Below are 11,258 nucleotides of genomic sequence, written 5' to 3'. Positions count from 1 at the left end.
TTAGCGTCTGGAACACAGTGTCTGAGTGTGGGATAGGCCGGAATATTCCAGGAGTTAGGGTCTGGAACGCAGTTTTTGAGAGAGTGAGATAGGTCGGATCAATCCAGGGGTTAGGGACTGGAACATAGTGCTTGAGAGTGTGGGAGTGGTCGAATTAATCCAGGGGTTAGGGTCTGGAACAGAATGTCTGAGCGTGAGGGATAGGCCGGATTAATCCAGGGGTTCGGGTCTGGAACACAGTGTCTGAGAGTGTGGGATAGGCCGGATTTCTCCAGGGGTTAGGGTCTGGAACACAGTGTCTGAGAGTGTAGGATAGGCCCGGTCAATCCAGGGGTTACATTCTGGAACACAATGTCTGAGCGTGAGGGATAGGCCGGATTAATCCAGGTGTTAAGGTCTGGAACACAGCATTTGAGAGTGTGGGATAGGCTGGGTTAATGCATGAGTTAGGGTCTGGAACACAGTGTCTAAGAGTGTGGGATAGGCCGGGTCAATCCTGGGGTTAGTGTCTGGAATACAGTGCCTGTAAATGTGGGATAGACTGGATTACTCCAGGGCTTAGTGTGTTGAACACAGTGCCTGAGAGAGTGGCGTAGGCCGGATTAATCCAGGGGTTAGTGTCTGGAATACAGTGCGGGAGTAGGATAGGCAGGATTAATCCTGGGGTTAGGGTCTGGCACAAAGTTCCAGAAAGTGTGGGGAAGGCCGATTCAATCTCGGGGTTAGAGTCTGGAACAAAGTACCTGGGAGTGTGGGATAGGCCGGATTAATCCAGGCATTAGGGTCTGGAACACAGTGTCTGAGAGTGTGGGATAGACCGGGTCAATCCAATGGTTAGTGTCTGGAACACAGTCCCTGAGACTGTGGGATAGACCGGATTAATCCAGGGGTTAGAGTCTGCATCACAGTGCATCAGAGTGTGGAATGGGCCGGATTAATCCTGGGTTTAGGGTCTCGAACACAGTGCCTGAGAGTCTGGGGGAGGCCGCAAAATCCAGGGATAAGATCTGAAACACAGTGTCTAAGGGTGTGTTGGAGGCCGGGTCAATCCAGGGGTTAGGGTCTGGAACAGTGTCTGACAGTGTGTGATAGGCCAGATTAATCCAGGGGTTAGGTCCTAGAACACAGTGTCTGAGAGTGTGTGATAGGCCAGATTAATCCAGGGGTTAGGTCCTAGAACACAGTGTCTGAGAGTGTGGGATAGGCCAGATTAATCCAGGGGTTAGTGTCTGGAATACAATGTCTGAGAGTGTGGGATAGGCCCGGTCAATCCAGGGGTTACATTCTGGAACAAAATGTCTGAGTGTGTGTGATTGGTCGGATTAATCAAGGGGTTAGAGTCTGGAACACAGTGCCTGAGAGAGTGGGATAGGCCGGATTAATCCAGTGGTTAGGGTCTGAAACACAGTGCCTGAGAGAGTGGGATAGGCTGGATTAATCCAGGGGTTAGGGACTGGAACATAGTGCTTGAGAATGTGGGTTTGGTCGGATTAATCCAGGGGTTAGTGTCTGGAATACAGTGTCTGAGAGTGTGGGATAGGCAGGATTAATACAGGGAATAGAGTCTGGAACACAGTGCCTGAGAGAGTGGGATAGGCCGGACTAATCCATGAGTTAGGGACTGGAACACAGTTCCTGAGAGAGTGGGATAGGTCGGATTAATCCAGGGGTTAGGATCTGGAACATAGTGTTTGAGAATGTGGGTTTGGTCGGATTAATCCAGGGGTTAGTGTCTGGAATACAGTGTCTGAGAGTGTGGGATAGGCCCGGTCAATCCAGGGGTTACGTTCTGGAATACAATGTCTGAGATTGTGGGATAGGCCAGATTAATCCAGGGGTTAGGGTCTAGAACACAGTGTCCGAGAATGTTTGGGATAGGCCGGATTAATCCAGGACGTAGGTTCTGGAATGCGGTGTCTGCGAGTGTGGGTGTGCTGGATTAATCCAATGGTTAGGGTTGAGAAGACAGTGCCTGAGAGAGTGGGATAGGTTGGATTAATCCAGGGTTTAGTGTCTGGAATACAGTGCCAGAGAATGTGGGGTTGGCCGGGTTAATCCAGTGGTTAGGGTCTGGAATACAGTGTCTGAGAGAGTGGGATATGCCGGATTAATCAAGGGGTTAGGGTCTGGAACAGAGTGCCTGACAGTGTGGGGTTGGCCGAATTAATCCAGTGGTTAGGGTCTGGAACTATGAGAAACAAAGCTCACACACTTCAATAATTGCAGTCCGAGACAAAATCTGAATCAGTAGTGTCCTTTATTTTACTCTTGCAAGAGGGCGTGATGTCCAGTGTCTACAAGGCAAGGGACATACACACCCCAAATTCAATCAATACACAATATTTATATAATTTAGTTTCTTTTGTTTTACATTGCTCCTCCCCTGTTTACATCTTCCACTTCCCTAAGACCGACCCCCATTACCCCTGTTTATCTCTTGCCTTATCCGGCCTTGTCTGTGACAAAATGCTTATTTCTGGCCTCAGGCCATTTGACCTCATCCTGCTGTAGGTCATTGTTAGGTATATTCTTTCTTCACCATTATCTACTCCCTCCATCTGTACCTTCCCCTGATCCCTATGACCCTTTTAATTGGGGTTTGTTCCTGTGTCTCTGTAAAAGTGGGAAACAGATGTTTATACCTACTGTTTGTACAGGCGTATCTCGCTTAACTTCCTCCCCTCACAACATCTTATCTATTCCCCTGTAATATCTACCATTGTTTTGCAGTCACGTTTCATTCTTGCATACAATTTTAGCTAATACAAGAACAATTATGTATTTACTCCACATCGTTTCCATTCTTGTTGACTCAGCTCTTGGCTAAAACAATTACACACTGGTGTGAGTTCATTAACTTTGTATAAGTAAATGGAATTGCAGAAATAACACTAGTTTTCCCACATCCCACAATTTCCCCTTTTTCTTTAATTACCATTTGTTACCTTCTGCAATTTTTCTTTTAAGCATTGCCCCCAAAATTCACAAGCATCATTCCGGAGATTTCATCCATCTTGGTCTCACTCATCCCCTCATTATTTAGTCAATAAAGTTCCTCTGCCTGATTCCCTTTTAGGGGCATCTGTTTCATCACGGCTGTTTCAATCAGTCTTTGGGTCAGCCCTCGTATACAGGGTATGATACAACAGCCAGTGGCTACCAACACCCCGGCTACTACTGTCAGGGAAGTAAGGATTGGAAACCACCACCCCCTTCCATTTTCCAAACCATGATACAAGCCATCCCGTGAGAGATGTGTCTACTCCCGAATTCTCAGCCAGTTCCTCTGCTAAGGTAGTCAATCCTCTTAAGGCCCGAGTGATTGAACCATCAGGTGCAGTGTTATTAGGAATAAAGGTACACCAGCTTCCTCCTAACATCACACACACACCCCCTTTTCCCGCTAGAATCATCTCAAGGGCCATTCTATTTTCCCATGCCATCCCACTTGTCACATCAAGCTGGTCTGATATTCCTTTAACCACATCTCTTGTATAATTTATAAATCACTGTTGATTATAGAAAATGTAATTTATCCAATCTATATTGTTATTAATTGTTACCCACCAGAAGAGAGCTGATTCAAAGCCTGCTGCAATCTGGTTACGAGCCTTGAACTCATCAGGTACCTCCCCCGAGGGACTCCTACAGAATCGAGACAAATCCTGTCATCGAAAGAAGTGTCTAACAGTGGTCTCTTACCCCTTCCCTTTTTCCCTATTATCTTTTCCTTCTCAAATGCCAGGGTAAATGGAATTGCCAATTGTACAATTGCACATATCCCTCTCCAAACAGGAGGGAGGGTGGGTCTCTATATTTTGAGGGTTGGTCTCTATATTTTGCCTCCACCGTCCCACCACTGATCCGCTCGGGGAACCTTCAGTGCTGAGTAGTTCCCTCCCTTCTCCGTTTCGGTGACATTCTTAGTCTCTGTACATAATTTCAGCTCCCCCCAAGTCTCCAGACCGATTTGTACCTCGTCTACACACACACCGTGTGATTTCCGACTGTGGCTGGAAACGTGGGGGGGGGGGGTGGGGGTTTTGAGTCTTTCTTCTCCAAGGGAGGGAACATCAGAGATAGGGAGGTACAGTTCCGATCATTCCATGCAGTCTCATCCTGATACAGGGCTATCATACATTCCATGCCCTTCCTGTCTCCCTTCCACCCGAGCGGAAAGGGAACCACCTGGGTCACTGTCCGACCAGAGGCACATACATAGCAATTGGTCTTGTTCAGACTTTTTACAGGATACTTTACCCATTCAACCCAGGCATTTACATCCCCAAACCCAGTTTCTAGTTCGATGGTCTGTTTTAAGTCCTTTACCTCTATAATTTTCAATACTTTAGGGTCATCGGGAAGGGTGAAAGGTTATATCTTTTTATCCAGTAGTTCTGCCCATTTTCACCTGTCCTACACTATTCAAAAACAACAGCCCAAGAAATCATTCCCGTTTGTTTTCATCTCTATCCCAAATGTTTAATTTAATTGGACCTGATAGGTGCCCCCCCACCCCCCCACCCCCAGAATTGCTTCGTGCCATGTGGTTTTCTTTATCGTTAAGTATATTGGGTTACACTTTTTATCGGGATAATTGCGAGCTGGTCGGAAGGGGGCCCGGTGTACTGTGACATAGTACCATCCCCAAGTACCATCCCCAAGGCCATCCCCAGAGGATTAAGATGTATCTCTGAGCTGTGGGACTGTCTCTGATTATCTACATCCCCACAATTTACTAAGCTACATGAATCAGGTCTGTTACTTGTGGATTATCAGACTCAGGGACCATTAATAACACATATGAAAATGATATTTGACAAAATCCCAATACTAAGAGAGCTAGCATCATAACTCTAAACATCCCCAGCATTCTAAAAATGGTGTTGGAGCACCAAAAGACTTAATATACAATCTTACAGAAATTATCCCGCGCTCACATCACCACTGTATAATCAGTTACTCAAAGTCTCTTTAGCCTGAGTTTCAGTGGGTCTTGCGTTGATCCGACTGTCCAGACTTCTTCCTCAACTGCAGCTTCCACTGGCCCTTTGATCCGAGTGTAGTGAGTTCAGCCTTTCCCCCACCATCCTTATTGCCGTTTCGGTCGTCAAAAGAGCCTGGTACGGCCCTTCCCAGTCCGGCTGCAATTTAGTCTCTGTCCATGATTTTACTATGACCCAGTCTCCCGGCCGGATGGGATGAACGGTGAATTCAAGGGGTGGAGTCTGTGCCAATAAACTCTGTTTCCTGAGGAGAGACAAAGAGGAGGACAAGCCCAGCATATAGTTCTTTAAGAACAAGTCTTTAGTTTTGGGAAGTGGCAATTCCCCATTTGTTCCCAGATAAGGTAATGCAAATAAGATTCATAGTGGGATAGTCCCAAATCTTTCCTTGGGGCTGTTCGTACTCACAAGAGAGTTATAGGTAAACATTTGATCCAAGGGAGTCTGGTTTCTATTATCAATTTAGCGAGCTGTCGTTTGAGTGTTTGGTTCATTCTCTCAACCCTTCCTGATGATGGCGGGTGCCATGGAGTATGGAACCCCCAGGAAATTCCCAACCCTTTCATTACCCCCTGTAACACTTTAGAGGTAAAATAAGTTCCTTGGTCGGAATCTATATGGTTCACGAGCCCATATCGGGGAATTATGTTCTCTAATATTGTTTTAGACACCCCACTCGCAGTGGCAGTAGCTCGGGGGTATGCCTCAACCCAACCAGATAAATGATCTACTATGACCAGTATATATTTTAGTCTGCCTACCCTGGGGAGTTCAGTATAATCTACTTGTATACTCTGGAAGGGTCTCAATCCTGGGTCTCTTCCTCCTGGGGTCTGTTTTCTCAAGACTTTCTTATTTACCTTTCTGCATATTATACATCCCTCACATATTTGTTGAACAATTGTATATATTCCTTTACATCCATATTCCCTAAGAACTAAATCACACATTGCTTGTACTCCCCAGTGGCTGCCTTGGTGTAGGACAGCCATAATCTCTCATATCATCATTTTGTTTAACATTTCCCTTCCATCAGGTAACATCCAATGCCCATCTGCTGTTTTTACAGCCCCTAAATCTCTCAATTCTTTTTCCTCGCTTTCAGTAAATATTGGAGCTTCCCGAGGACCTGGGACAGTAGGTATTAGGGAATGGATCACCACTTCTTGTGGGTTCAGGGCTGCTTCCTTAGCCACTTCATCGACTAATCTATTTCCCCTAACTTCAGGTTCATTTCCTTTCTGATGACCATTTACATGCACTACCGCTATTTCTCGGGGGAGTAATAGGGACTCCAAGACCCGTTTAATCAACTCCTCGTGTACTAATTCCTTGCCCCGGCTATTGATCAGTCCTCTTTCCTGCCATATCTTTCCGAACGTGCCAACACCAAATACATATTTAGAGTCAGTGAATACTGTTCCCCCTTTATTTTCTAACGCCCTCAGGGCTCTTTACAATACCTCGAGTTCGCAGGTCTGAGCTGACCACCCATTTGGCAACCTTCCTGCCTCCACCACACTACCTTCCATCCCATCTACGACTGCATGCCCATTATGTCTTTTCCCTTCAGTCACCCGGGATGATCCGTCTATAAAATGTCGGGTTCCTGCATGAAGTGGAACATCTCTCAGGTCCATGCAGACCTTAGTTTGGTATTCTATAATGTCAAGGCAGTCGTGCCCTGGATTCAGGGGAGAGTCTCCTTCCCCTTTCCAAAGAAAGGCAGCTGGATTTAAACAATTGTCCGTGACCAACACTAGATCATCCTTTTCTATTAATATTGCCTCATATTTCAGAATCCGCGAGTCTGCCAACCATCGCCCAGCTTTTTGGTTTAGGATCGTTCTCACTTGGTGTGGAGTGCTTATTATTTTAGGGTTCCCCCAAATGTAAGCTTTCTGCTTTCCCCCACCAACAGTGCAGTGGCAGCCACAGCCTGCACACTCTCAGGCCACCCTCGGGATACTGGATCCAATAGCTTCGAAAGATATGCTCCTGGCTGTTTCATTCCTCCCCACCTCTGGGTTAATACTCCCAAAGCCGCTCCCTTATCTACGGTAACAAAGAGGTGGAAAGGTTTATCTAGAGAAGGTAAGGCTGACCCGGGGGCATGGATCAGATCTCTTTTGAGTTCCTCAACTCGTTCTTTTTCCCGATCATCCCAACTTAGACATTTTGGTGCCTCCTCTAATAGTTTGAGATATAATTTCTTAGTCTTCTGTCCATAGGAATCAATCCACAATCTGCAATATCCCGTTAGACCCAAAAATGTACGTAACTCCCGTTAAGTCCTGGGCAGTGGCATTCCCACTATTCCCTCTATCCGTTCCGGGCTTATCTTTCGCTTTCCCTCACTAACTAAATGTCACAAGTATTTCACTTCTCACTCCACATATTGTAGTTTGTTCTTAGATACCCTCAGTCCCTGCTGACCCAGGAAATTCAATAATTTGTTAGTGGCTTCTACTACTCTTTCTCTTCTTTTTCCTGTTACTAAGAGGTCGTCTACATCCTGCAACAGGGTAGTCCCCTTGGGGCTGCTAAATTTCTCCAATATTTGTTCTAACATCTGTCTAAATAAACTCGGGGAGACCGTAAACCCCTGGGGGAGCACGGCCCACCGGTATGGCTGTTTCCGTCCTGTCTTGGGATCTTCCCACTCAAAGGTAAACAAATTCCTCCTTTCTTCCGCCAAGAGACAAGCCCAAAAGGCATCCTTTAAATCTATCACACTAAACCATTTGTGACTATTATCTTTCCACAATAATAGCATCCTGCCTGTGGAGACCTCCATCTCTGTCCCTGTCGCTCGAACCTTCTATCAAATGCTCCCCCTTGTCCTCTCCCTCTCCCCCTTGTCCTCTCCCCCTTGTCCTCTCCCTCTCCCTCTCCCCCTTGTCCTCTCCCTCTCCCTCTCCCCCTTGTCCTCTCCCTCTCCCTCTCCCTCTCTGCCCGACATGCTGCCACCCACCCCCCGGTTGGTCACTATTGGTCCCATTCTTTTCTTAACTACCTCACCAACCGTAGCTACCATCATTTTCACCTTCACTTTTTGTCTCTCATCCTCGCTCTTTACAAACACTTTCTGTGCCTCTCTTAATAATTCATCTCATGGTTTTTCACTCGACCCTTCTATCTTCTGTATCTTTCTCTGTATGTCTGGCCATGCCTTTGTCACAAAATGTACTTTCAAAAGACCCTGTGCCACAGGGTCCTCAGGGTTCATTCCAGAATATCTCCACATTGAGTCTCGTAATCTTGGCAGGAAAGCTGTGGGAGTCTCATCTTTCTCCTGTCTAACTTCAAAGGCTTTAGTCAAATTCTGCGACTTTGGAACTGCCTCTCTTATTCCTTTTAGAATCAGGTCTTTCAATTCCCTTATTTCTTCTCTATGATCCGGGTTTTGATTTTCCCACTGGGGGTCTCTGAGGGGAAACTTCACCTCTCCCTGTCCAGCATCCCCATCCCCAATGGGATGTTCCCTGTCCCATATTTTAATGGATGCTCCTCGAATAAGTCCCCTTTCTTCCCCAGTAAATAGTATATTCAAAATAGACATTAACTCAGCCCATGTACACAGACTGGGCCCCAAGAATTGATCAATCTGTTCAGACAACCCTACTGGATCCTCAACCAGGACCTTCATCTCCTTTTTAAATGCTCTGACCTCCCCACTGGTGAGGGGAGCACTTACAAACCCAATCTCTTTGTCCCCTACTGGTACCTCCTGAAGGGGATAACTCTTTACGTTCTTCCCTTTTTTTGTTTTTGTTTATCCCCTTCGGCTTTGATTTAGATCCTCTCGAGGCCTCCTCTACATCTACTGTAGCTTTCCTTAACAACAACATCCACACCCACCGCCCCTTCATCCTCCTCTTGAGAGTCATCTGTTCCCTGTCCCTGTCTGTCTGTCTCTCCTCCTCCTCCATTTTCACCTAACCTGATTTTATGGTACAGGGGGTGGGGGGAGCGAGGGAAGCAGCCAAGAGGACCCCAGGGACTGGGTGGGGCAGAGGGGCAATCCCTTGTCTTCACAACATTCCCAAACTGCCTTCCAACAGGACACATAGTCCACCTCCTCTTGACTAAAAGGTTGTTTTTTATTCACATACAAATCTAAATACTGACAGACCCAATCCTCGTCCGAACCGTACTTTGGCCAGAAGACAGCCGGATGTAGGATTGGATCTTTGGTCCATACTAAACGACATTTCATCATTTTCTTTTTATCTTTTGCCCTTGTACAAGTTTGCTTGTCCATTCCCACAACATCCTCCCCAACGGACTTTCAGGAGGAATGTTACCAGGACTTTTTCTTCTTCCTTTACTCCGTGACAGCTACTCTGCCTACCGCCCATTTCACGGGACCCTCACCAGTCCCTCAGCGATTAAATACCCCCTTTTCCTGACCACCAAGGCAATACTTAAAAGTCAGTTTTCTTACCTTGGTCTGTGCACAGAGTTGCCTGGCCCCTTTTCGCCGTATTGTCTATCGACCTCCGTTCACTGTCTGATTCAGATGTCTCTCTTGTGGGATTCGTACCAGTCGCCCAAGGGAGGGGACCAAACCAGGACACGAGACCGTTCCTCAATGGGGAACAGGACGCGTCTTCCCAGTGTCCAAGGCCAGCCACTCCCCCCGGTGATGGAAGAAAATCCCGGACAGGCCCCCAATTGTGAGAAACAAAGCCCACTCACTTCAATAATTTCAGTCTGAGACAAGATCTGAATCAGTAGTGTCATTTATTTTACACTTGCAAGTGGGTGTGATGTCCAGTGCCTATAAAGCAAGGGACATACACACCCCAAATTCAATTCATACACAATATTTATATAATTTGTTTTTTTTTGTTCCTCCCCTGTTTACATCTTCCACTTCCCTATGACCGGCCCCCATTACTCCTGTTTATCTCTTGCCTTATCCGGCCTTGTCTGTGACAAAATGCTTATTTCTGGCCTCACAAGGACGATGGACCGCATCCTGCTGTAGGTCATTGTTAGGCATATTCTTTCTTCACCATTATCTACTCCCTCCATTTCTACCTTCCCCTGATTCTTATGACCCTCTTAATTGGGATTTGTTCCTCTGTCTCTGTAAAAGTAGGAAACAGATGTTTATACCTCCTGTTTGTACAGGCGTATCTAGCTTAACTTCATCCCCTCACAGCATCTTATCTATTCGCCTGTAATATCTACCATTGTTTTGCAGTCATGTTTCAATCTTGCATACAGTTTTAGTTAATACAAGAACAATTATGTATTTCCTCCACATAGTTTCCATTCTTGTTGACTCAGCTCTTGGCGAAAACAATTACACACTGGTGTGAGTTCATTTACTTTGACTAAGTAGTTAGAATTGCAGAAGTAACACTATTTTTCCTACATCCCACAAACCTGTGCCATGTAGCTTTGTACTCCCCTACCTTTGGAAAAAGATAATGACGATTCACTATCTCCATGCTCCTCATGATTTTCTAAACCTCTATGAGGTCACCCCTCAGCCTGCAATGCTTCAGGGAGTAAAGCCCCAGTCTTTTCACCCACTCCCTATGGCTCAAACCCCAGTCCTGGCAACATCCTTATAAAACTTTTCCGAACCCCTTAAAGTTGAATAATACTTTCCAACAGCAGGGAGATTTGAATTGATAACAGTATTCTAATAGTCACCTTATCATTGTCCTGTACAATGTGATGTCCCAACTCCTATACTCAATGCACTGACCAATAAAAGCTAGTGTACCAAGTGCCTTTTTCACCACCCTGTTGACATGCAACTGCACTATCAAGGAACTATGCAGCTGTACCCCTGGGTCTCTTTGCTCAGCAACACTGCCCAAGAACCTACCATTAACTGTATAAGTCCTGCCCTGGTTCACCTCACCAGAATGCAACATCTCACATTTAGGAGACAGTGAGGTCTGCAAATGCTGGAGATCAGAGTTGAGAGTGTGTTGCTGGAAAAGCACAGCAGGTCAGGCAGCATCCGAGGAGCAAGAAAATCGATGTTCGGGCAAAAGCCCTTCATCAGGAATGAAGCTGGGAGCTTCGGGGTGGAGATAAATGACTTTGATCTGATCATCAGAGAGACTTGGTGAACGTGAACAAAAGAAAGTGGGACATAAATATTCTACAATTTACAGAGAGACAGGCAGAATGGGAATGCAGCAGGAAGGAACCTTTTAGTTAGGGATAACAAAAGTAAGACTGACAAATTATTTATCGTCAGGTCATGAAATACAGTCGGTAGGA

General features: G+C 46.0%; 1 pseudogene; it reads right to left on the bottom strand.

Annotated features, from left to right (window-relative positions):
- Positions 1-2,950: 2,950 nt before the first annotated feature.
- LOC140471675 (uncharacterized) lies at positions 2,951-4,670 on the bottom strand (annotated as a pseudogene).
- Between the last annotated feature and the right edge of the window lie 6,588 nt (positions 4,671-11,258).

Source organism: Chiloscyllium punctatum, unplaced genomic scaffold (assembly GCF_047496795.1).
Source record: "Chiloscyllium punctatum isolate Juve2018m unplaced genomic scaffold, sChiPun1.3 scaffold_151, whole genome shotgun sequence".
Lineage (NCBI taxonomy): Eukaryota > Metazoa > Chordata > Chondrichthyes > Orectolobiformes > Hemiscylliidae > Chiloscyllium > Chiloscyllium punctatum.
Note: the sequence above shows the minus strand (reverse complement) of the source record. Positions and strands in the feature narration are given on the sequence as shown.